The sequence below is a fragment of the Nomascus leucogenys genome, chromosome 9 (assembly GCF_006542625.1).
Source record: "Nomascus leucogenys isolate Asia chromosome 9, Asia_NLE_v1, whole genome shotgun sequence".
NCBI classification, from domain to species: domain Eukaryota; kingdom Metazoa; phylum Chordata; class Mammalia; order Primates; family Hylobatidae; genus Nomascus; species Nomascus leucogenys.
This window is the reverse complement of record NC_044389.1, coordinates 11,594,661-11,618,254: the sequence shown is the minus strand read 5'-3', so window position 1 is coordinate 11,618,254 and position 23,594 is coordinate 11,594,661.

The following is a 23,594-nucleotide window of genomic DNA, read 5'->3' as shown; positions in this document are numbered from 1 at the left end:
TTGGTGGCTTATTCCCACTGTCACGAATGAACACAAACCGAGTGACTGAAAACAACATACATGTATTCTCTTACTGCTCTGGAAGTCAGAAGTTCAAGCTCAGTTTCGCTCAGCGAACATCCAGCTGTCAGCCAACTGGTTTTTCCTGGAGGCTCTGGGGGATTCCATTTCCTTGCTTATTCCAGCTTCTAGAGGCTGCTGAATTCCTTGGCTGATCCCTCTGCCTTACACCCCTTCTACCCCTTGCTTCCCTTGCCCCGTCTCTTACTTCTGTAGTCTCATCTCCCCTGCTTCCCTCTTGAGAGGGCCCTTGTGATGATGGGGGCCCACTTGGATAACGCAGGATCCGTATCAGTCCCATCTGCAAAGTCCATTTTGCTGTATGAGGCAACATTCGAAGTTCTGGGGATTAGGCCAGGGGCGTCCTATGGGGGCCATCACTCAGCCGACCACATTCAGCACCACCACAAAGATCTGGTGTGGGCAGGCCTAAGGGAAGGGTCAACATGCCAGGAAGAGAATGCACTTGGAAATGGAAATACCATTTCACTTGTTTAAGGATAGAAGAGAAAAATCATCCCACTGCAACTTGAATGAATTGACCATTTCTATTTTTCCTGTTTCCCTTCCTGTCCTTGGCTAAATGCAGAGGTAATTTTATATAATTGCAGTGATAGGATTAATACAATTTTCTGTTCTGCTTTTTTCATTTAATATCACTTTTTTTTTTTTTAATGGAGTCTCAGTCTGTCACCCAGGTTGGAGTGCAGTGGTACAATCTCGGCCCACTGTGACCTCCATCTCCTGGGTTCAAGTGATTCTCCTGCCTCAGCCTCTCCTGAGTAGCTGGGATTACAGGCGTGCACCACCACACCCAGCTAATTTTTTTCTTATGTTTAGTAGAGATGGGGTTTCACCATGTTGGCCAGGCTAGTCTCGAACTCCTGACCTCTGGTGATCTGCCCCTCTCAGCCTCCCGAAGTGCTGGGATTATAGGCATGAGGCACTGTGCCCGGCCCACATATATTTTAGTTTTATTTTATTTTATTTTTTTTGAGACGGAGTCTCGCTCTGTCACCCAGGTTGGAGTGCAGTGGTGCCATCTTGGCTCACTGCAAGCTCCGCCTCCCGGGTTCACGCCATTCTCCTGCCTCAGCCTCTCCGAGTAGCTGGGACTACAGGCGCCCGCCACCACGCCTGGCTAATTTTTTTTTTTTTTTGTATTTTTAGTAGAGACGGGGTGTCACCGTGGTCTCGATCTCCTGACCTCGTGATCCGCCCGCCTCGGCCTCCCAAAGTGCTGGGATTACAAGCGTAAGCCACCGCGCCCGGCCCCACATGTATTTTAAGCTATTGATAATTGCAACTCAGAATTCATATTAAATTATTCTTTAATGTAAAAGAGGGTGATGTAAGAGGCTTCCTTTAAGCATCAAAGACCCACTAAGGTTAACACATGTGCACAAGGCTGTGCCTGTGTTTCCTGGGCCAGGTCTGTGTCACAATTCCTCCCTCAACATCAGGCTCTGCTCCCCTGATGCCTCGCTCCCGGAACAATTTAAGATGCTTTCAATTGAAAGCCATAGAAATCTGTCTAACCCTTTTATATCTGTTGGGTCCCTCTTGTTTTCTGCTGGATGAAAAGGCCATGCAGGAGCCACATTGATGGTGGAGAAGAGAAAATAAGTGTAAGGGGACATTTGATGGTGAAGAGAAAATAAATGTAAGGGGACACACTACATAGACACCGGCCTGGGTCTCATTCCAAATGTATTTCCTAACTCATCCATGCCCAGCAGCTGAGCTATCAGAAGACTCTGGTGGTGGCTAGATGTTTAGGCCTTTCCTAGACTGGAAATATTTCTTGCTGAAATAGCAGCTGCATATGCCTCCCCCGGAGAAGGAAAAGACGACCAGCAAGAAAAGTCGTCTGAAAGTTGATTCAATTCCTGCATCCAAAGGTTATTCTGACTCTACTGTTTCTCTTTCTAAATCCTACAAAGGTAAGGCAGGAGCAAATTTTACCATAATAGAAAAAAAAAAAAAAAACCACCCAACCCTTGGGCCTGTGTTTTCAGTAATTAGCTCAATGTGCTAATGAGAGTCTTCAGGGAGAACAGCATTAATTAATGGGTGAATTTCACTTTAATAAATGTATAGGCAATTTTCTAAATGCAGATGGCAGAGTCCGCCCTGATGGCTCTACCTAGAGCCACTCAACATGGTAAGTGTCGGAGGAAAGTGGTTAATTTGCAAAATGTTTCATGATCCTGATTAGAAGAGAAATAATGCTTGTGTTTGCTTTCCAATGTATTATTCATCTCTTCACAGCCCAAGAACTTCACATCCTTCCCCACCTCCCAGTGTCCTGAGGCTCTTTGTCGCTCCTCTTTGTCACTTCCGAAATGAGAAGTCCTCTCCCTCTGGAGGACGGGGACCTCCCGCCTCGCCTCGAGTGGCCTCTCTCTCTCCACCAGTTTCTAATCCCGAGGGAAGCTGAATGCCTTCCACTCTCTCTCTGAGTAGACAGAAAGGGGCAGAATGTTGCCCAAGCAAGATCAATGACACCGTCTAAAAGAAGGTGCCTTCTAGGCTAGGAAATGTAATGCACCAAAGTCATCATTTCTTTAAGAAATAATTTGCTGGTAGTTGGTTACAGACTTTAAAAACCACCAGTCATGATACGGAGCTAAGAGAAGTTATGTTTTTTTAACCAACCCTCTGGGTCAGTGTTACGTTCCTCCTTCACAGTCAGGCAAACAAAGGACAGGGTGAGAACCTAGGCTGCGATTTGAAAACATATTTCCAGGCTTTCCAGATGGGCTCATCTCGATGTTCTGAGAATTAAATTGAAAAGTACACCACAATTGTTGCTATTGCTTAGGGAAAAAGAGATGAAGGACAAGATCGCCCATTTGTACCTGGTGCAAAGAGATTTATTGAGCACTTGCTTGTGCGAACCTATTGGGGGGGAGTCACATGGCAATAAAATCAAACTGCTCTGGATCAATAAACTTTATTTATTTTATTTATTTTTATTTTTTATTTTTTTGAGACGGAGTCTAGCTCTGTCGCCCAGGCTGGAGTGCAATGGCACAATCTCAACTCACTGCAACCTCTGCCTCCCGGGTTCAAGCGATTCTCTTGCCTCAGCCTCCTGAGTAGCTGGGATTACAGGCATGCACCACCATACCCAGCTAATTTTTGTATTTTTAGTAGAGATGGGGTTTCACTGTGTTGGCCAGGCTGGTCTTGAACTCCTGACCTCATGATTCACCCGCCTTGGCCTCCCAAAGTGCTGGGATTAGAAGCATGAGCCACCACGCCTGGCCGTGGATCAATAAACTTTAGCAATTACAACAAGTCCAGATTCATTACAACCATTATCTTGACAATAAAATCTCTATCTAACAAATCTGTCAGCTGAACTCAAAATAATTGAAAAATCCAGTTAAATAGAAATGCCCTGGCCTGTCACTCAATGTTTTAAGAATCAAAATGGAAAAGCGCTCCACAATTGTTGCTGTTGCTTAAGGGACGCAGAGATGAAGGTCAAGATGACCTGCTTGTGCCTGGTGCAAACTCCCTCCTCACTGGGTGTCGGCCATGGTCACCAGAGATCTGTCACCATCGCGTGCCTTATAAATCTACGTTGATATCAGAATATGACTCTGAGGAACTGCACGATTCTCAAAGCAGATCCCGCCCACCTCATCTTCGTATGACATCTTTTCGGGGGAGACAAATCATCACATTCCAGGGACACTTTTTTATACAAAAGGCGGAATTTCCCCCCTCGACCCACAATGACTCAAAAACCAAGTTAATCGGGTGTGATATTCTGATAGATTCTAAATGCAGCACAAAAATCCAGTATAACCACAGAATTTATATAGTCCTGAGATCACAATTTTTTTTCTTTTTAAGAACCAGAATGGAATTTGGGATTATCAAGCATTCATCACCAGATGAGAAAACCCAGGCATAGAGGAGTTGGGATATTGGCTCCAAGCCAGGTGGCTACAACAAAATGATGTCCAGACCCAGCTCCTAATCTGCAGGGGCCCCATGATCCAAGAGGGAAATGTGCCCACTTGCTTTTTTCTTGCCAGTCTGCTGGTTTGCACGCTTCTGGGACCCGGGCATGAATGCTGTGGCCCATCGCCCTAGGCTTGGCTGGATTCTAGCCGTTGGAGTCAACAGGCTGCTAAATTCAGACAAGTGGAGCAAATCTAGCAAAATGGAGAACCAGCATTGCCACGTCAGGATGCACCGCAGCTTCACCAGATGCAATCCCTGTGTGTGCTGGGGACTCCTTCCTAATTCACCGGTCCTGGGAAGGCAGGAAACAGTGAACCATGTTTCGTTTCATAATCAAGCTGAGAAGAAAAATATGTGCTGGTCTCCACTCCATGACATTGGTTATTGGGAGTTGGATAATTTTTGAAAAAGTTTAGAAAATTCTTGGCCAGGTGCGGTGGCTCACGCCTGTAATCCCAACACTTTGAGAGACTGAGGCAGGCAGATCACCTGAGGTCAGGAGTTTGAGAGGAGCCTGGCCAACATGGTGAAACCCCATCTCTACTAAAAAAACACAAAAATTAGCCGGGCATGATGAGGGTTGCCTGTAATCCCAGCTACTTGGGAGGCTTAGGCAGGGGAATCACTTGAACCCAGGAGGCGGAGGTTGCAGTGAGCCGAGATCGTGCCATTGCACTCCAGCCTGGGTGACAAGAGTGAGACTCCATCTCAAAAAAAAAAAAAAAAGAAGAAGAAGAAGAAAAAAAGAAAATTATGGCTACGAGTTAGAAGAAACAGTGTGTGAATGGCCAGGAGCATGTTGATGCTTTCTCACTCCAGCCAGACCCAGTTCAGGGGCACTGGCTGGAACCAGGAGTGGCCTCTGCTTTGCTGTTATGAGAAAGTGAGGACCATTGATGGTCAGTGTCATGGGATCTATTTTGAAAAGTCCCTGGGTCACATGAGCATTGAGAGGGAGACTATTTACTGGTCTACTCCTGGACCATGTTCAAAACTACCAGTAGAAATGCACAAGCCCTGCCCATGACTCCACTGGTGTGCCCAATTGGTGATTTTCACCCTTCGGCAATTCATCCATTTATTCCATAAGGCTTTAACTGACCACCTTTTCTGTGCCAGGTACTTGGGCTGGGGATAAAATGATGAGGAAAGTGAATGCAATTTCTGTCCTCAAGGAGCATTAAATCCAGCGGTGGAGAGCAAGAAAAATAATCTCCACAGTGAATGGATTAGGTGACAAGTGTTCCCTTTGCCTTGCCTAGCCAATCTAGCCAATATGCCAACATGGGCACTAACAGGATAGGTCAGCTTAGCCAAGGCCAGGAGCAGAATCCATCTAGGCTGGAGGCTTAGACAGCAGAGAGATTCAGAGGGTGACTTCTGGAGTAAGACTGCTCTGGTCACTGTTTTGTCCCTGTCGCTCTCCAGTTTTGTGACCTTGGGCAGGTAACTGAGCATGTCCTGGTCTGTCTTTGCAGTTGTAGAATGGGGGGTAATGTCTCCTTTGTAGGGCTGCTGTGAGCCTCCAATGAACTGATACTCTTGCACAGAGCCTGGTACACGGGGATGTTAGCTGTTAGCGCAACAAGAGTTCATAGCCAGAAATTCAGTTTGTTGAAAGCAAGATTAACAAGAACACTAATCTAAGCAGCACAGAGGGCCTGGGGTGTGTCACGGAAATATATTAATAGTAGCAGAGTTTGGCTGGGCATGATGGCTCACACCTGTAATCCCAGCACTTTGGGAGGCCGAGGCGGGTGGATCACCTGAGGTCAGGAGTTCGAGACCAGCCTGGGCAACATGGTGAAACCCTGTCTCTACTAAAAATACAAAAATTAGCTGCGTGTGGTGGCACGTGCCTGTAGTCCCACCTACTTGGGAGGCTGAGGCAGGAGAATTGCTTGAACCCGGGAGATGGAGGTTGCAGTGAGCCGAGACTGCGTCACTGCACTCCAGTCTGCGTGACACAGCGAGACTCCGTCTCAAAAAAAAAAAAAAAAGTAGCAGAGTTCAAAAATGAGGCTGGTGTCATGCAGGTGACACCGGACTGACCAACAGGCAGTCTGCGAGTGTTGTCCTCAGAGCTGGAAGGCGACGTGGCCAACAGCCTGCTGTGAACAGATGTGGCTCTTGACCCCCAAGCTGACCCGGAGGCTCTGTTTTGCATTTCCTGAGGCATCAAGATAGGGGTTGCAGCAGAATGGGGAGGCCAGGAGTTTGAAGGGGAGACAGACTTATGTCTAATGCTGTTTTAAGTTTTAAAATCAGAAGGTTAAACTTAAACTTTCCTTCTTGCTCACCTTTAGGAAGAACAAGCTCAATCGAGGTCACATTCACTGTGATGCACCTGTTTTTCAGCTCAACTATTCAGAGGAAGGCAGGACCAAATGTTGTTCTCTGTCTTGATTTTCACTGGAAGCATAAGAAGTGAGGATGCCTGTCCTGTGTGTGTGTGTGTGGGAGAGTTTAAGTTCATAGTAAAACTGCAATTGGAGCCCATTAGGGAGAGATTGGGCTGCTGACACACATGGGAAACAGTGCATTAGCCTATTTCCTTCCCGTAAAGACCTGTAAAAGCCAGTGTGATTTTTGCAGAATGAGACTCTTGCAGCCAGTAATCGGTTTGGGCAGCACCAGAAGCCCTGAAATCAACCAGACCGGGTCAAAGAGGCTCTGTGCTGGCTGTGGAATGGGAACTAATTTATCTTAACAGTCACAATGATCAGATGGGGTCATCATCACCTTACTACTTCTTGAGAGTTCTGCTGTTGCCAGAATTCCTTACATACTCTGGGTTTTTTGGCGATCTAATGTGTGTGCTTGAGTTTTGTATCCCTTGAGAATACAAATGGCATCTTGTCTCAGCTGGAGAAGGAGAGAGGGGGGAGGGACTGGCCAAGGGGCAGTTTGTGAGTGTTGTCCTCAGAGCTGGAAGGCGATGTGGCGTTGGGAGCGCCGCGTGCCACACTGAGGGCCTCACGCATGCCCAGCCATTTATCAGCTGAGTGTACCCAGCTCCTGGCCATGCAGTGGCCTGATGCAGTTTACCACTTACTTTATGCAAGAGGATCTCAAAAGAGTGTAATCGTGTGACTATTTATTCCTTATAAATCACTCACTGGCTTGTCTGGGACAATTCTTTCCCATTGATATCTGAGTTAGAGAAAGCCGACCGCTGCTATAAACAGTCTCTAAGTAATTTGGTCCTAAAACAATAACCCAGAAGCAATCAAAGGTACAGCTCTGTTGGGGAGACAAGGCCTTCCCATGATGTGGCTTTGAATAACTCAGAAATCACTGACCTAAGTGGTGGAAGAAGAATTTCCAGATTCAGACCAACGAGGAATTCTTAACACCTTTGGATGGCAACACTCCAAGCCCAGAGCCGCTGCCGCAGGAGTCACCCCCATCGTGGCATCCCCTGGGGGACCAGGGCACACAGTCCAGCACTGTCTAGTTTGTGATCATCCCGCTCATTCAAGGAGGTTCTATGCAGAGCTTTCCCCCTGTGTGGTTTATGGTTTATTATCCTGTTTGGAGCTCCTTTAAATTAAGACAATCCATGCCAGTGTGGCGCTCTCATTGTTGCCCCTGGTCTGTTTACTCCCAGCTCTCTTTAGGGAGGAAAAGGCTGGAAACTGCGTCCTAATGGCCCAATTAGTCCTAATGCTGCGTAGTGTTGACTGTTTAGTCACTACCATATTGTGTACAGAACTAATTGTGGTGAAAGCAAATGAATGGTCAGGAAACAAACAGGCTACTAGAAAATAATTACTTGGAGTGTTTCTCTTTAGTACCTGTGCAGCAGATTTCATTATAGTCAACAGCCTCTAAGCTGCTCGAAATAGTGGTATTTGTCATTTTCATAGAAACTTGATAATGACATTAATTTATCTTAATGGCCTGTTCTATTGTTATAAATAGTAAAATTAGCTTAAATTGTCTTGCTTTTGCTGGTTTTGGATGGCTGCAGAGGGCCCCACAGCAGCCGACGAGTAGATAATTTGGTGTGCTTGACAAATTTCCAATAATTTGTTATGTGGAACATGAGTAATGCTAGTACCATTAATGTTCATTTTCCTCTAAATTCATTATTGCCCTTTTCCCTTTTATCTTTTTTAATGTCTGGGCCATTTTTCTATATTTCAAGTGGAGCCACAGAGCCTATTCATATTCAGCCAGCTATTAACATTCTGCACATAGCGAACATCCTGTAGAAAAACAACTCTTTATGAAATGATGAGCCTGGTTGCTCTATCTGAGAGAAAAGCAGGCAAAATGGGGCTTACTGGTATCAGGGCCTGGGTATAATTAAGTCAAATGTAATTTTAAAGAAATTTAAATGTTTTCATTTTATGGCAAAGGTAAAACACACCCCAGGGAGAATCGAAGAAGGTGTAAATGCATTCATAACATTCATTCCTCCCTTTCATATTATTCCTATTTCAACTTCACATGGCATTTTATCAAAGGTTATTATTCAGCATTCTCTATAAATTTGATTCTAATTAATACCTAAGAAATATGGTGACTAATTTCATTTCTGTAAGCAGATATGTTGACATAATATCTGAACAAATGTGAGGACTCTTTTTTACTAGAAAAACCCCTAGAATTTAGTATGCTTACTTTCAGTTCCACATCTTTGTCTTTCATTCATTATGGCTTGGGAGAGGCTGCATCATCAATTGATTCAGTCTTTCTGCAGTTTCTAGGCATCTCCTCTACTTTCTTTCCTGTTGTCATATGAAGGCCACCAAACAATAAAGAGGCTGACTAGAGCTTTATATCAATTAAATAATGTATGTAAAACACGTACATTACAAACATGAAAACAATGTGTGCAATATCTATCCTGTACAAAGGAATGGACATTGAGACCCAAATCCAATTTCTTTCTACAATTTGGGTAGAAAGATGTTGAAAGCTCAGGGCTTATCTACATTAATTCTTAGACTGGTACAATCTACCCCACTTTCACTCCAGGTTAAAATGCCTATCTAGAGTATAAAGAAAATGCAAGCATATCTGGGGAGAAATAGGCATCTTAAGAAAAAGGAAAGGTTGAATTTCTTAGGATGCCTTGCTTTCTAAAAAAGGGAAAGTCTCCTTTCTGGAATTGTGCAACACTCTTCCCAGTATTGTCTGGTCCTATTGGGGAATGCCAAGGAGGAAAGATTAGCTATTTTTTTTCTATTTTTTTTTTCTATTTCTATTTCTTTTCTTTTCTTTTAAGAGATGAGGTCTTGCTATGTTGCCCAGGCTGGTCTCAAACTCCTGGCCTCAAGTGATCCTCCTGCCTCGGCCTCCCAAAGTGCTGGGATTTCAGGTGTGAGCCACTGCACCCCACTGCTGATATTTTTTAAGTAGACCTTAGACATTTCCGTCAACCTAAAAGTCCCTGGATGATGACTTTTACACTGAAACAGAAAATCATCATTTAAAGAACTTTTCTTTTCATGAGACAAAATTATTCCTCTTTTTCCACTAATACAAACAGATTTTAAAAGCAGCCTATTCAATAAAATCACCCAAATGTACTCCTGAGTGTGTACCCAGGCTCTTCAAACCTCAGGGAGGGATGAAGCATAATGTACTAATAATGTAATGTATCAGCGGGGCAATTCATAAAATATTTATCCTAAAGCAGAAAATGTGTCTGTCTGCCTTGTTCATTTATAAAATAATAGTTTAGGGGAATTAGGTACCAGCTAGATCCCTTAGTCAATGTAGTTGGCTTCACCCAGAGTCCATTAGACTAGGTTATGTATCTGCTAAGGAAGACGCAGCCTGTCAGTGGTGCATAATGGATCATGAAAGATAAATGGAATTAGGCAATTGAATAATTAGAGTGGTGCCTCCCAGAGTGGCTCTAAGTAAAGGGTTGCAGGGATTTCCATTAGAAACCTCCATTTCCATGGTTAGAAATCCATCTGGAAAAATTTGGCTGGGGCTGAAAGTTAGTACCAGGTGGGGAACTGAAGAGAAAGAATGTCCCCAGAGGCGCTGTGGTCCTCAAAGGCCAAGGCTGAGTGATTTAGGAGTCTTGATACTGGAGAGACTCAAGCCCCACCCCCTTCCTCACCTAAGTCAGCCTCCCAGGCACCAAAGCACCAGATTTGATGGAAGTGAACATTTCCCAGCTTGGGGGAAGGGTGTTATGTCTGATCTGCTCCTCTGTCCTCAGGCTTGGAGCACACAGTGATGCCTTAGGGAAAGGCTGTGCTGTGAATGGTGTGCCCTGGGACAGTGCAGTGTACAATCTACACAACTGTGCGCGGCCTCCCTTCAAGGGCCACATCCCCAACACCTAGCAGAGTGCCTGGCACACAGAAGCTGCTCAACAATATCTGATTAATACACAGACAAATTACTATGACCTTTCAGAATTCAATGAGAGGCAAGAGGAGACAAGTTGCAAACGAAGGTATTCCCGGGCTTGGCAGACAAAGTTAGAAGAATAGCTGCAGCTCTGTGCAGATGCCTTATGAGAAGAGAATAAAGTCTCTGGGCCATTTTTAAAGATCCCAGAATAAATTTCTTCAGTCGCTGGTGTTTACTGAGCAGCTACAATGTACCAGGCTGTTCTAAGTGCTGGCAATACAAAGATGAAAACACAAGGGTCCTGCCTTGAGGAGCTTTGTGTGTACGGGAGAGACATCAAGCTGGAGTAGAGGATGGTGCCCAGGGCAGGGGAGCACTAGGAAAGAGCCCCTCAGTCTGCCTGGAGAGCCCTGAGGGCTCTAAGCACACTCGTGTGAAGTAAAACCCGCACCAACATTCAATTGCCTATGTTCATTCGACAGGATCTAGCTCTATTCTGAAAACTACTGGTGGAAGGAAAGGTTTTTATTCAATATGTGACTATAAATACAGGGAAAAGCAAAGTCATCTGGCCCCTGGCTTGGCCTCTTATTAGGTGAGTAACCTTGGGCAAGTCACTGAGCATCTTGAAGTTTCAGTTTCCTCAATGTTAAAATGTTAATAGGTTGATAATAGCCAACTCACAGGTTCTGGGGTTTAAGCAATAGATCCTGTGCCTGGGCATACTGTGAACTCTACGTGTGCACAGCTTAGTTATGGCCAACACTATTTAAGGGAAATTTGAATAAGTCCATGTAGCTTTTTTTTTTTTTAAACTTTTTTTTTGGTGGGGGGACAGAGTCTTGCTCTGTCGCCCAGGCTAGAGTGCAGTGGCGCGATCTCAGCTCACTACGACTTCCACCTCCCATGTTCAAGTGATTCTCGTGCCTCAGCCTCCCAAGTAGCTGAGACTACAGGCATGTGCCACCATGCCCGGCTAATTTTTGTATTTTTAGCAGAAACAGGGTTTCCATGGTGGCCAGGCTGGTCTCGAACCCCTGGCCTCAAGTGATCCGCCCGCCTCAGCCTCCCAAAGTGTTGGGATTATAGGCATGAGCCACTGTGCCTGGCCCATGTAGCTTTCACACATGAAATACATGACATATTTTCATCCACCACACACATTTGCATGAGGTCATTGGGCCCTATTTTATTGAGGAGCGAAGTGTGACTTTAGAGGGCTTGGTAATTTGCTCTAATTCAATTGATTGATAATATGGGCGGGACTCAATCTCACAGCACGGGGCTGTTATGCAGCAGGTTTTTCTTGGTCTGCACAGTGGGGAGGGCCTGGCACAACAGGGCGCAAGCTGGGAACTCGTGCGTGGACACACAAGCCTGGTCCACAGTGGAGGTGGGTTTCCACCTGCAAGCTCCTGCTGGTGGAGACGCACCAGGGACAGATGCTCCCGAGGAGATGCTGTTAGGGACTGGTGCGTGACCACCGTGGCTTCAGGGAGCAAGCCTTGGGAGGGCCAATGGCCTCATTACTGTCCACATAGTTGCTTTATTAACAACTTTGCCCAGAGTGGCCCATAAATGGTTCAGCACCTCTTGAGGTCTTGCTCAATACAAAGGTGTGCTTCCATCCTGTTTTCTTCTCCATCTTCCTGATCCTCATCCCTTCCTCTCTCCCGAGCCCACCCTCAACGTGTCCTGGCCCCCGTCTGGCCTGCTGCTTCCACATCCTCACACTAACAACCCTTCCCACTTCTCTATCTCCAGTTGTCTCTTTCACCCAACTCCTTCATGTCAGCTTAAAGATATGTTCCATCCTCCCAATCCCGAACATAAATTCCTTAAACAACAGTCTTCCAACCATTCTTTGGGTCCCTCAGCTATCGTAAGAATCCAGGTTCTGTCCCCAGCCCTCTGTCTCCATCCCCTTCATGCAGGCTCTGCTTTTGCTGTGGTGATTGATGACCTCCTGCCTGGACATCCAGTGTCTCCACCCAGCCTGTTGTCAGCATGTCCTCAAACCAGTGGTGGGTGCCGGTTGTGTGCCTCCTTCTCAGGGCTCTCTTCTCCCTGCAACACCCTCTTATCTTTCCCCTGTCCATCTACACCATCATTGATTCCTCCTCCTGCTCCAGCCCTTGCAAACGTGGTTTTCCCTACTTCTTTGTCCCATAGCCTCAATGCTATGCTCATACGTATCATATAGGTGATACTGTCCTCTTCACCTGCGATCCTGATACTGAATACCTCCAGGTCAATGAGCAGATCCCATTGCTCTCTGTCCCTTCCTGGCAGCATTTTTATCCTTCCCTTCTTCCCTCTTTGTCTCTCTCTTTCTTACAGTATTTATTCAGTGCCTGCCATGTGTCTGCTTCTGTGCTTGGCCCTGGATACCGAGAAAGACTGATGGGGTCCACCCTAGCTCTGGGCCTGAGTGATCCTCGTCGTCTGCTGCCACCTGCCCCAGGACACCCCTTCCACAAGGAAACCACCCAGGTGCTCCATCCTGAAGCTTTAGAAACAGCTCACATTTCACCTCTCCCTCTCACTTCACATCCAATCCATCCCAAGCCCTCTCATCCTTGTCTCATAAACATGCCTCATCCTGCAGCCACTGTCCTCTGCTTCCTGCTGTTGTTGCTGGTTATCTTCCCATAACTGGAACCCTGCTGGGGTTACCCAGCTGCTCTCTAGCTCCTGCCCCACCCTCCATTCTGGTTTCTGCGCACCAACAGAATGGTCTTGCTAAAGTGCAAAATGCGCTATTTGTTCTTTCAACATCTGCTGTGCTGGGTGCCGGAGATGCAATGGTGGAGCAGCAGGTGACGCCCCTGCCCTCCGGAGCTTACAGCCCAGGCTGGGTGGAGATGCAGTGTTGTGGGGGTCTCAAGGGAGATGTGCTTTAGGCTGGGACCCTTCGATGGCTCCTATCAGTTCAAGCTCAATCTCCTTAAATGATAACTCAGGCCCTTCCCATCTAGTGCCCACCTACATTGCTGGTGCCATCTCCCACATTCCCCCGGTTTCCTTCACACTCACCACACACCAGCTCGCCATTCCTTGAAGACGCCCTGGGCTCTTTCAAGGCTCCACACTTAGGAGTGCTCTTATCTGCCAGGACGTTCTCTACTCTTTTTTTTTTTTCTGCTTAAAAATGTTAATTGTGATAAAACATACGCAAATAAAATGTACCATCTTGACCATTTTTAAGTGTGCAGTTCAGGCCGAGCGTGGTGGCTTATGCCTGTAATCCCAGCACTTTGGGAGGCCAAGGTGGGAGGATCACTTGAGGTCAGGAGTTCGAGACTAGCCTGGCCAACATGGCGAAACCCCGTCTCTACTAAAAATACAAAAGTTAGTTGGGTGTGGTGGTGCATGCCTGTAATCCCAGCTACTGGGGAGGCTGAGGCTGGAGAATTGATTCAACCCAGAAGGCGGAGGTTGCAGTGAGCCGAGATTGCTCCACTGCACTCCAGCCTCAGCAACAGAGCAAGACTCCATCTCAGAAAAAAAAAAAAAAAAAAAAAAAAAGAGGATGCAGTTCAGTGGCATTAAGGACATTCCCATTGCTGTGCAACCATCATCACCATCCATCTCCAGAATTCTTTCATCTTGCAAAACTGAAACTTTGTACCTGTTAAACACTAACTCCCACTCCCTTTCCCCTCAGCCCTTTGCAACCTCCACTCTGCTTTCTTTAAAAAAAAAAAAAATTTTATTTTTAATTATTTGGGGTACAGAATATGTATATATATTTATGGGTACATACAATGTTTTGATACAGACATATGATGTGTAATGATCAAGTCTGGGTAATTGGGGATATTCATCATCTCAAGCACTTATCATTTCTTTGTGCTAGGAATCTTCCAATTCTACTCTTTTAGTTATTTAAAAATATACAATAGATTACTGTTGGCTATAGTCACCCTGTTGTGTGTCAAACACTAGATCCTATTCATTCTATCTAACTGTATTTGTGTACCCATTAACCAACCCCACTTTATCCCCCTCTACTTCTGTCTCTGGATTTGACCACCCTAAATACCTCATGTAAGTGGAATCATACAGTTTTTGTCCTTTTGTGACTGGCTTATTTCACTTCTTAGCAAAATGTCCTCAAAGTTCATCACATTGTAGCATGTGTCAGAATTTCCTTTCTTTTCAAGGCTGAATAATATTTCATTATATCTGTATCTATCTCATATTTTATTTATTTATTCATCCAGCAACGGACACTTGGATTGCTTCCATCTCTTGGCTATTGTGAAAAATTCTGCAGTGAACATGGGTGTCCCCATACTTCTTTGAGTCTCTCCTTTTATCTCTTTGAGATACATATCCAGAAGTGGAATTGCTAGATCATATGCTAGTGCTTTTTTTTTTTTTTTTTTTTTTTTGAGACGGAGTCTCGCTCTGTCGCCCAGGCTGGAGTGCAGTGGCGCAATCTCAGCTCACTGCAAGATCCGCCTCCCAGGTTCACGCCATTCTCTTGCCTCAGCCTCCCAAGTAGCTGGGACTACAGGCCCCTGCCACCACGCCCGGCTAATTTTTTGTATTTTTAGTAGAGATGGGGTTTCACTGTGTTAGCCAGGATGGTCTCGATCTCCTGACCTCGCAATCTGCCCTCCTTGGCCTCCCAAAGTGCTGGGATTACAGGCGTGAGCCACCGTGCCCGGCCGGTAGTGTTATTTTTTGAGGGACTGTCATACTGTTTTCCATAGTGGCTGCACCATTTACATCCCCACCAACAGTGCACAGGGTTCCCATTGCTCTGTCATTCCCAACACTTGTTATTTTACATTCTTTTTGATAGTAGCCACCCTAATGGGTGGGTGGTGTATTTCGCTGTGGTTCTACTCATCTTTGACCTCACTCAAACCTCTTCTCTCCTGTTAAAATTCCCCTAATTTCCCCAAGCAGAGTTAGTGTCCCACAACCCCTGCCTCCCACTTGATCACATTTCATGAGGTTCTATATGTATTTGCTGATCTGTATCCCCTCAGGATCTTGAGTTCCTAGAGGACGGTCTCATTTAGTCAGTGAGGTGTCCTCAGCATTCCAGGCACAAGAACTATTTTAGAAGTGTTTGTTGAACGAATAAAATGTGTTGTATCACACATATTTAACATATTTTTGTTTGTTGATTTGCTGGTTTTAATTTTTTATCAAACTATAGCTTACATATGTTAAAGTGCACATGTTAAGTGTGCAGCTCGGTGATTTTTTTACATTTCCACTTGTGCAAACATCATCCAGAGCAAGATGTAGAACATTTCCAACACCCTAAAAAACTCCCCAGTCAAATACTTGCCCCACCACAAAAGTAACTCCTGTTTTGATTTTTAAAAACTCTCAACTGGTATGCCTGCATTTGAGCATTCTACAAATGAAATCACTGAGAATGTACTCTTAAGTGTCTGCAAGATTCACCCGCATTGCTGTGTGTGTCAGTGACTCCCTCCTTTCGATTGCTGAGCTCTGCTCCATTGTCTGAATGTACCACAATTTGCTTATTCACTCTCCTGTTGGTAGATATTTGGATTGTTTCTAGTTTCTTGGCTATGGTGAATAAAGATGCTCTAAATATCTTGTACATGTCATTTGAAAGATATATGCACTCATATCTCTTATGTACATGCCTTAGAGTGGATTGTGCTCAGCTTTAGTAGGTAGTCCCAAACAGTTTCCAAGCAGGTGAGTAAATTTACAACCCACTCCCCAACAATGAGTTCTGGTTGCTCCTTATTCTCACCAACACTTGGGTATTGTTATTCTTTTAATTTCAGTCATTCTGGTGGTGGAGCATAGCCACCATGAAATTAACAAACCATGATCTTGTATCTAATTTCAAACTTCTTTTTGGTAGCAAAATTTTTATTTTTTACCAGCCTTTTAAAAATCACTCGTCACTCACATGCACACGTATATTTATTGCGGCACTATTCACAATAGCAAAGACTTGGAACCAACCCAAATGTCCATCAATGATAGACTGGATTAAGAAAATGTAGCACATATACACCATGGAATACTATGCAGCCATAAAAAAGGATGAGTTCATGTCCTTTGTAGGGACATGGATGAAGCTGGAAACCATCATTCTCAGCAAACCATCGCAAGGACAAAAAACCAACACTGCATGTTCTCACTCATAGGTGGGAATTGAACAATGAGAACACATGGACACAGGAAGGGGAACATCACACACTGGGGCTTACTGTGGGTCGGGGGGCAGTGGGAGGGATAGCGTTAGGGGATATACCTAATGTAAATGACGAGTTAATGGGTGCAGCACACCAACACGGCACATGTATACATATGTAACAAACCTGCACGTTGTGCACATGTACCCTAGAACTTAAAGTATAATTAAAAAAAATAAAATAATAAAAATAAAAATCACTTGTCACTGATAATTTCTTTGTCTTTCTTTTCTTTTTCTTTTTTTTTTTTTTTTTTGTGAGACATGGTCTCACTCTGTTGTGAGGGCTGCAGTGCAGTGGTACAATCCTAACTCACCACAGCCTTGAACCCCTGGACTCCAGGGATCCTCCTGCTTCAGCCTCTCATGTAGCTGGGACTATAGGCGTGCATCACCATGCTTGGCTAATTTTTTATTTTTTGTAAAGATGGGGGTCTCACTATGTTGCCTAGGCTAGTCTTGAACTCCTGGGCTCAAGTAATCCTCCTGCACTGGCCTCCTAAAGTGCTAGGATTACAGGCCTGTAATTCTGTAATTGTGTAATTGACACACCTGGCAGATAATTTCTTCTATTTATTAAGTGCCAGTATATTTACTTCCTTCTACATTTGAGATACATATTAAATACACTTTTTATGTAAGTTTTTTTTTTTTTTTGTATTTTTTTGAGGCAGTCTTGCTCTGTCACCCAGGCTAGAGTGCAGTGGCACTCCGCCTTCCAGGTTCAAGCAATTCTCCTGTCTCAGCCACCTGAGTAGCTGGGATTACAGGCATGCACCATCACACTCAACTAATTTTTGTATTTTGGGTAGAGACAGAGTTTCACCATGTTGATCAGGTTGGTCTCGAACTCCTGGCCTTCCAAAGTACTGGGATTATAGGTGCTGGGATTAAAATGGGACCGCAGGCGGCCTATTTTAGCATTTTTAGTAGGGTTGTTAAAGCCTGTTTAAACTGTTGGGCTGAAGTTCTCTCCTCACTTTAGCATGAGAGGAGCTACAGCATGGGGCTTGAGAGGCCTGGAATGAGAATGCTTTGGTGGAAATTCCAGCTCTGCCACCCACAGAGCTGCTGTGTGACTTTGGGCAAGTTTATACAAGCTCTTGGTAACTCAGTTTCTTCATCCATAAAATAGAGATAATAATATAATATGCCTTATGAAGTTGTCATTAGTACTAAATTAATTTTTGCACTTGAACTCCTGGTGCAGAGTTAATTCTCATTAAATATTAGCTGTTATTGTCACCCACCTTCCCCATGACACTGTTAAAAGTCACTTCCTTTCCCATTATTTTCTTATTCCCAGTTAGTCTTAATAATAGCTCCCAAAAAGGTTAGGCACATATAAGCAATCTGTGCTTTATTTTATTCATTATTTTTCCTCTTCTTATGCTGATATCATCTAGTTTTGTTGATTATCATTTAACAATATATTTTATAGTTATCTGAGAAGTTTAGTTCTCCTGGTTCTGCTGTTATTTTCCTTCCCAAATGCAATACTCTTAACTATTTATTCTTCCAGATGGATTTTGATGTGATTTCTGTGGGAATTTTAATTGCTAAAGGAGTTCTTTGGTCTTTAGCATTTTAAATTGTCCTAGACTGAAACAGAGCCCAACACCCAATTCTTCAATACTTTATTTATTTCTACCACCAGAATTTTGTAATTTTTTTCCATACCAGGTTAATTTCCAAGTATATTCTTTAAAACTTTTGTGAACTGGATTTCCTCCTTCACTGTTCTTAGTTTATCCCTTATATTAGAAAGTGATTGTATTTGTGGATTTGTCTTACAGCATGTCAGTTTGGGGAACCCACTGATAGTCTCTAATAGTATTTTTCTGCTTGGTGAGAGAGCAGACAACAGTGGGAAGGACATGGGCTTTGGGGCAAATGGGCCAGGCTGAAACACACCTCCTTTCACGACTTGCATGTAAGACTTCGGGCAAGCTTCCATCTTCCCTGAGACTCAGGGTCCTTACTGGTAAGGGGGGCAGGCAATTACAGCTAGGGAGGGTTCGTGCTGGAACTCTAGAGCTTCTTTTTAAAATATCATACAACCTGCTGGGTATATACCCAAAAGAACTGAAAGCAGGATCTCAAAATGGTATTTGAGCATCCACATTCACAGCAGCATTATTCACAATAGCCAAGAGGAGAAGGTAACCCAAGTGTCCATTGGTGGGTGAATGGATAAAAAAATATATAATATATACATACAATGGAATATGATTCAGCCTTAAGAAGGAATGAAGCTCTGACACATGCTATAACATGAATGAACCTTGCGGACATTAAGCTAAGTGAAATAAACCAGTCACAAAGAGCAAATATTATAAAACTTAATATGACATGCCAAGAGTAGCCAAATAGAGACAGAAAGTAGAATGGTGGTTGCCAGCGGCTGGAATCTGGAGAAAAAGAGAGTTATTGTTTAATGAGAACAGACTTTCAGTTTTGCAAGATGGAAGAGTTCTGGAGATGGATGGTGGTGATGGTTGCACAATCATGTGACTATACTTAATGCCAATGAACCATCCACTTCAAGATGATCAAGAAGGTATGTTTTATGTTACCATGTATACCATGTGTATTTTACCACAATTAAAAAGAATAATAACTTTAAAAAATTATATAACCTGGAGTTGCCATTCTGGAAACAGATCCTGAGCAGATGGAAGTTATCAGTGCAGCAAAACTTTCATATCTCCTGATATGTGATAAAGGGAGTCATATTTGCTCCTTTCTTAAGCTAGCAAGTTGAAGGGAAGAGTATTCCTTCCACATGCTACACCGGTGGGTAAGTGGGGGATTCCAGGTGAGAGTAAGGGGAGCGCAAAGAAGCACATGTAGAATAATCTTGTTTATAACATTAATAACATTAAATTAGCATGTAGTATTTATTGAGTCTTTGTGCTAAACATTTTAAATCATTAATCATTACTTTATTAAGTATCCATAGCAACCCATGAGGTAAGAATTATTCCAATTTTCCCAGCAGGAAAACTGAGGTTTAGGGAGGTGTGTGTGTGTGTGCACGTGTGTGTGTGTGTATGTGTGTGTCTGAGAGAGAGAGAGGTAGCAGTCTATTTTGCTGTTCCTGCAACTGCTCTTTTTTCACTCCGCAGAGGATATGGGGTTGGTATTTCTGAGTGAATTCTTATAGTTTTCCAATCAAAGAGGCAAGAAGAGGTTATTCCCTCCCCAATCCAGTTTGACAGATCGTGGAAGAAGGCTGATGGGCCAGCTTGTTATATGTCCTTTCCTGAAGCAATCACTATGGCCAGGGGATATGTAATACTATTAATTTTCCCAGAGAAAGACAGGAGCCTTTAAATACCCTTGTCTTGTGCCTAATTTTAAGGGAGATGCACCTGACCTATTACCATTAAAATGATGGGTTTTTAAAAATCTAAAATGCTTTATTCAACATTGTATTCAAGGTCTTAGAGTAGTAAGAGAAGAAATATAAATAAAAGATATGTATTTTGGAGAGGTGAGGTGGCTTGTGCCTATAACCCCAGCTACTCAGGAGGCTGAGACAGGAGGATCACTTGAACCTAGAAGTTTGAGGCTACAGTGAGCTATGATCATGCCACTGCACTTCAGCCTGGGAGACAGAGTAGACTGTCAAAAAAAAAAAAAAAAAAAAGGAAAGAAAAGAAAAGTAAAGGTTACTGGTGGAAAGTAATAAGTAAATCTAAATTTTATGACACTTGATGTTATCATTTACACAGAAAACTCAAGGGATCTATGGAAATATTATTAAAAATAATAAAAATTTTGTAAGGTGCCTATGTGTAAGATTAATATGTAAAAAGCAACTAAATTGCAAAGTAAAGAGATGAATAAAAACAAAACACAACATACCAATACTGAGGGGGTGTAGCCAAAGCAGTGCTAAGTAGAAAATTTATAGCTTTTAAAAACCTCTATTTAAAAAAGAGAAATATTTCAAATCAATGACCTAAACTTCCACCATAAGAAGAAACTATAAATAAAGAACAAACTAAACCCAAAACAAGCAGAGGAAGAAAATAATAAAGTTTAAGGTGAAAATTAATAAGATAAACAAATAGTAGAGAAAATCAATGAAACCAAAAGTTGGTGTTTAGTAACAATCAACAAAATGGACAAACCTTTAGCTACACTGAGCAAGAAAAAAAGAAAGAAGACTCAAATTACTACATGGCCTAGTGAGATTTATTCCAGGAATACAAGGCTTTTTCAAGATACAAAACCAATCAATATAATACATCATGTTAACAAAATAAAGGACAGAAACCACAGGATAATCATCTCAATCAATGCAGAAAAAGCATTTGACAAAATCTACCACCTGTTCATGACTGAACAAACTAAGACTAGAAGGAAACTTCATGAATCTGATAAGGGGCATCTATGAGAAGCTCACAGCCAACACCATATTTAATGGTGAAAGACTGAAGACTTTCCTCTTAAGATCAGCAAAAACTTAAGATGTCTATTTTTGCCACTTTCATTCAACATTGTACTGAAAATTCTAGCCAGGACAATTAGAAAAAGAAACAAAAACTGGAAAAGGGAAAGATTGAAAATGAAGAAATAAACTATCTTTCTTTGCAGGTGACATAATCTTGTGGATGGAAAATCTGAGGATCCTCATCCACACAAAACTATCAGAACTCATAAACAAGTTCAGCAAGATTGCAGGATACAAGGTCAATATACACAAATTGATTGCATTGCTATACAATAGCAATCAATAATTTGAAATGAAGAAAATTTAATTTATAAATTTATAAAAAAATTATAATTTATAAAATTATGGCGTCAAAATGAAGAAAGTACTTAGGAATGAATTTAACCAAGGAGGAACAAGATTTGTACACTGGAAATTACAAAATATCTTTGAAAGTGTTAAAGAACACCTAAATAAATAAAAATACATACCATGTTCATGGATGCGATGGCTTAATCTTGTTAAGATGGCCATAGTTTCCAAATTAATCTGTAGATTTAATGCAATTCTTATGAAAAGCCCAACAGAGCTTTTTCCCCCAGAAACTGACATGCTAATTCTAAAATTTACATGGAAATGCAAGGAGCCCAGAATAGCCAAAGCAGTCTTGAAAAGAAGAACAAAGTTGGAGCACTCGCACTTCCTCATTTCAAAACTTACTATGAAACCCTAGTAAGAAAGACTGTTTGTTACTGGCGTAGGATAGACATATATCAATGGCATAGAATGGAGAGCCAGAAGTAAACCCATCCATTTATGGGTAATTGATTTTCAACAAAGGAACCAAGGCATTTTAACAGGAAAACAATAATTTTATCAACAAATCGTGCTGGGACTACTGGGTATTCACTTGCAAAAGAATAAAGTTGTATTCCTACCTCACATCATACAAAAATTAACTCAAAATAGATCACAGACCTAAAGTTAAGAGCTAAAACTGTTCAACTCTTAGAAGAAAACATAGATGTGACTCTTTGTAACCTTGGATTAAGCAATGGTTTCTTAGATAATGACAATGAAAGTACAAGCAACCAAAGAAAAAGCAGATATATAGAACTTCAATACAATAAAAAATTTTGTGCTTCACTATCAAGAAAGGAAAAATACAAATCATAGAACAGGGGAAGAATATTTTGAAATCATATATCTGAAAAAGGACTTGTATTCAGAACATTTGAAGGGCTCTTACAACTCAACAATAAAATTTTTTAAATGGGTAAAGGATTTGAACATGCATTTCTCTGAAAAAGATATAGAAATGGCCAATAAGCACATGCAAAGATGCTCAACATCATTAGTCACTAGAGTTAGGCACATCAAAATCACAGTGAGATATCACTTCACACCCACTAGGATGGCTGTAATAAAAAAAAATGAATGTTGACAAGGATACGGAAAATTGGAACCCTCATACATTGCTAGTGGGAATGTAAAATGGTGCAGCTGCTTTGTAAAACATTTTGACAGTTCCTTAACAAGTTAAACACAGAGTTAACATATGACCTAGCAACTCTACTCCTATGTATATACCCAAGAAAAATGAAAACATATGTCTACACAAAAACTTGTACACCAGTGTTCACAGCAGCATTATTCATATAAGCAAAAGGTGAAAACAACCTAAATGTTCAGCAGCTGATGAATGGATAAAGAAAATGTGGGATATCCATACAACGTTATTCAACCATTGTTTCATGGTGGTCAGATTGATGCAAAGCTACCCCTAAAGTCCTAGGAAGATGAAGGGCTGAAGAAAAAATCTGACTTATCCAAGTTTCTTAGAAAGAAGCATTTAATAGGGTCTTACAAACAGAAGCCATAGCCTTGGGCGGCCACAAGACAAGACGGTGGATCCCCACACCATTTCCCCCAAGACCCATGGTGTATATGCCATAGGCAAGTAATGTATAGACCAGGAAAAGGTAAGAATGCTACGTGAATTTGCCTAAGGGTATAATTTATAGTAAAGGTTGGTTTTACCTAAGGGCAGGAATTATGGTAACATTACATAAAGTATAAATCTTAGAGGCATTTCCAGGTGTTAATCAGAAGTCAACATGGCAGCCGGGTGCAGTGTCTCACACCTGTAATTCCAACACCTTAGGAGGCCGCCGAGGTGGGCGGATCACGAGGTCAAGAGATCGAGACCATCCTGGCCAAAATGGTGAAACCCCGTCTCTACTAAAACTATAAAAAATTAGCGGGACACGGTGGGGGGCACCTGTAATCCCAGCTACTAGGGAGGCTGAGGCAGGAGAATCGCTTGAACCCAGGAGGTGGAGCCTGCAGTGAGCCAAGATCACGCCACTGCATTCCAGCATGGTGACACAGCGAGACTCCTCTCTAAAAAAGAAAAGAAAAAAAGAAAGGAAAGGAAAGGAAAGAAGGAAAGGGAAGGGAAGGGAGGGGAAGGGAGGGGAGGAGAGGGAAAGGGGAGGGGAGGGGAAGGGGAAGGAGGGGAGGGGAAGGGGAGGGAGGGGAGGGGAAGGGGAGGGAGGGGAGGGGAAGGGGAGGGAGGGGAGGGGA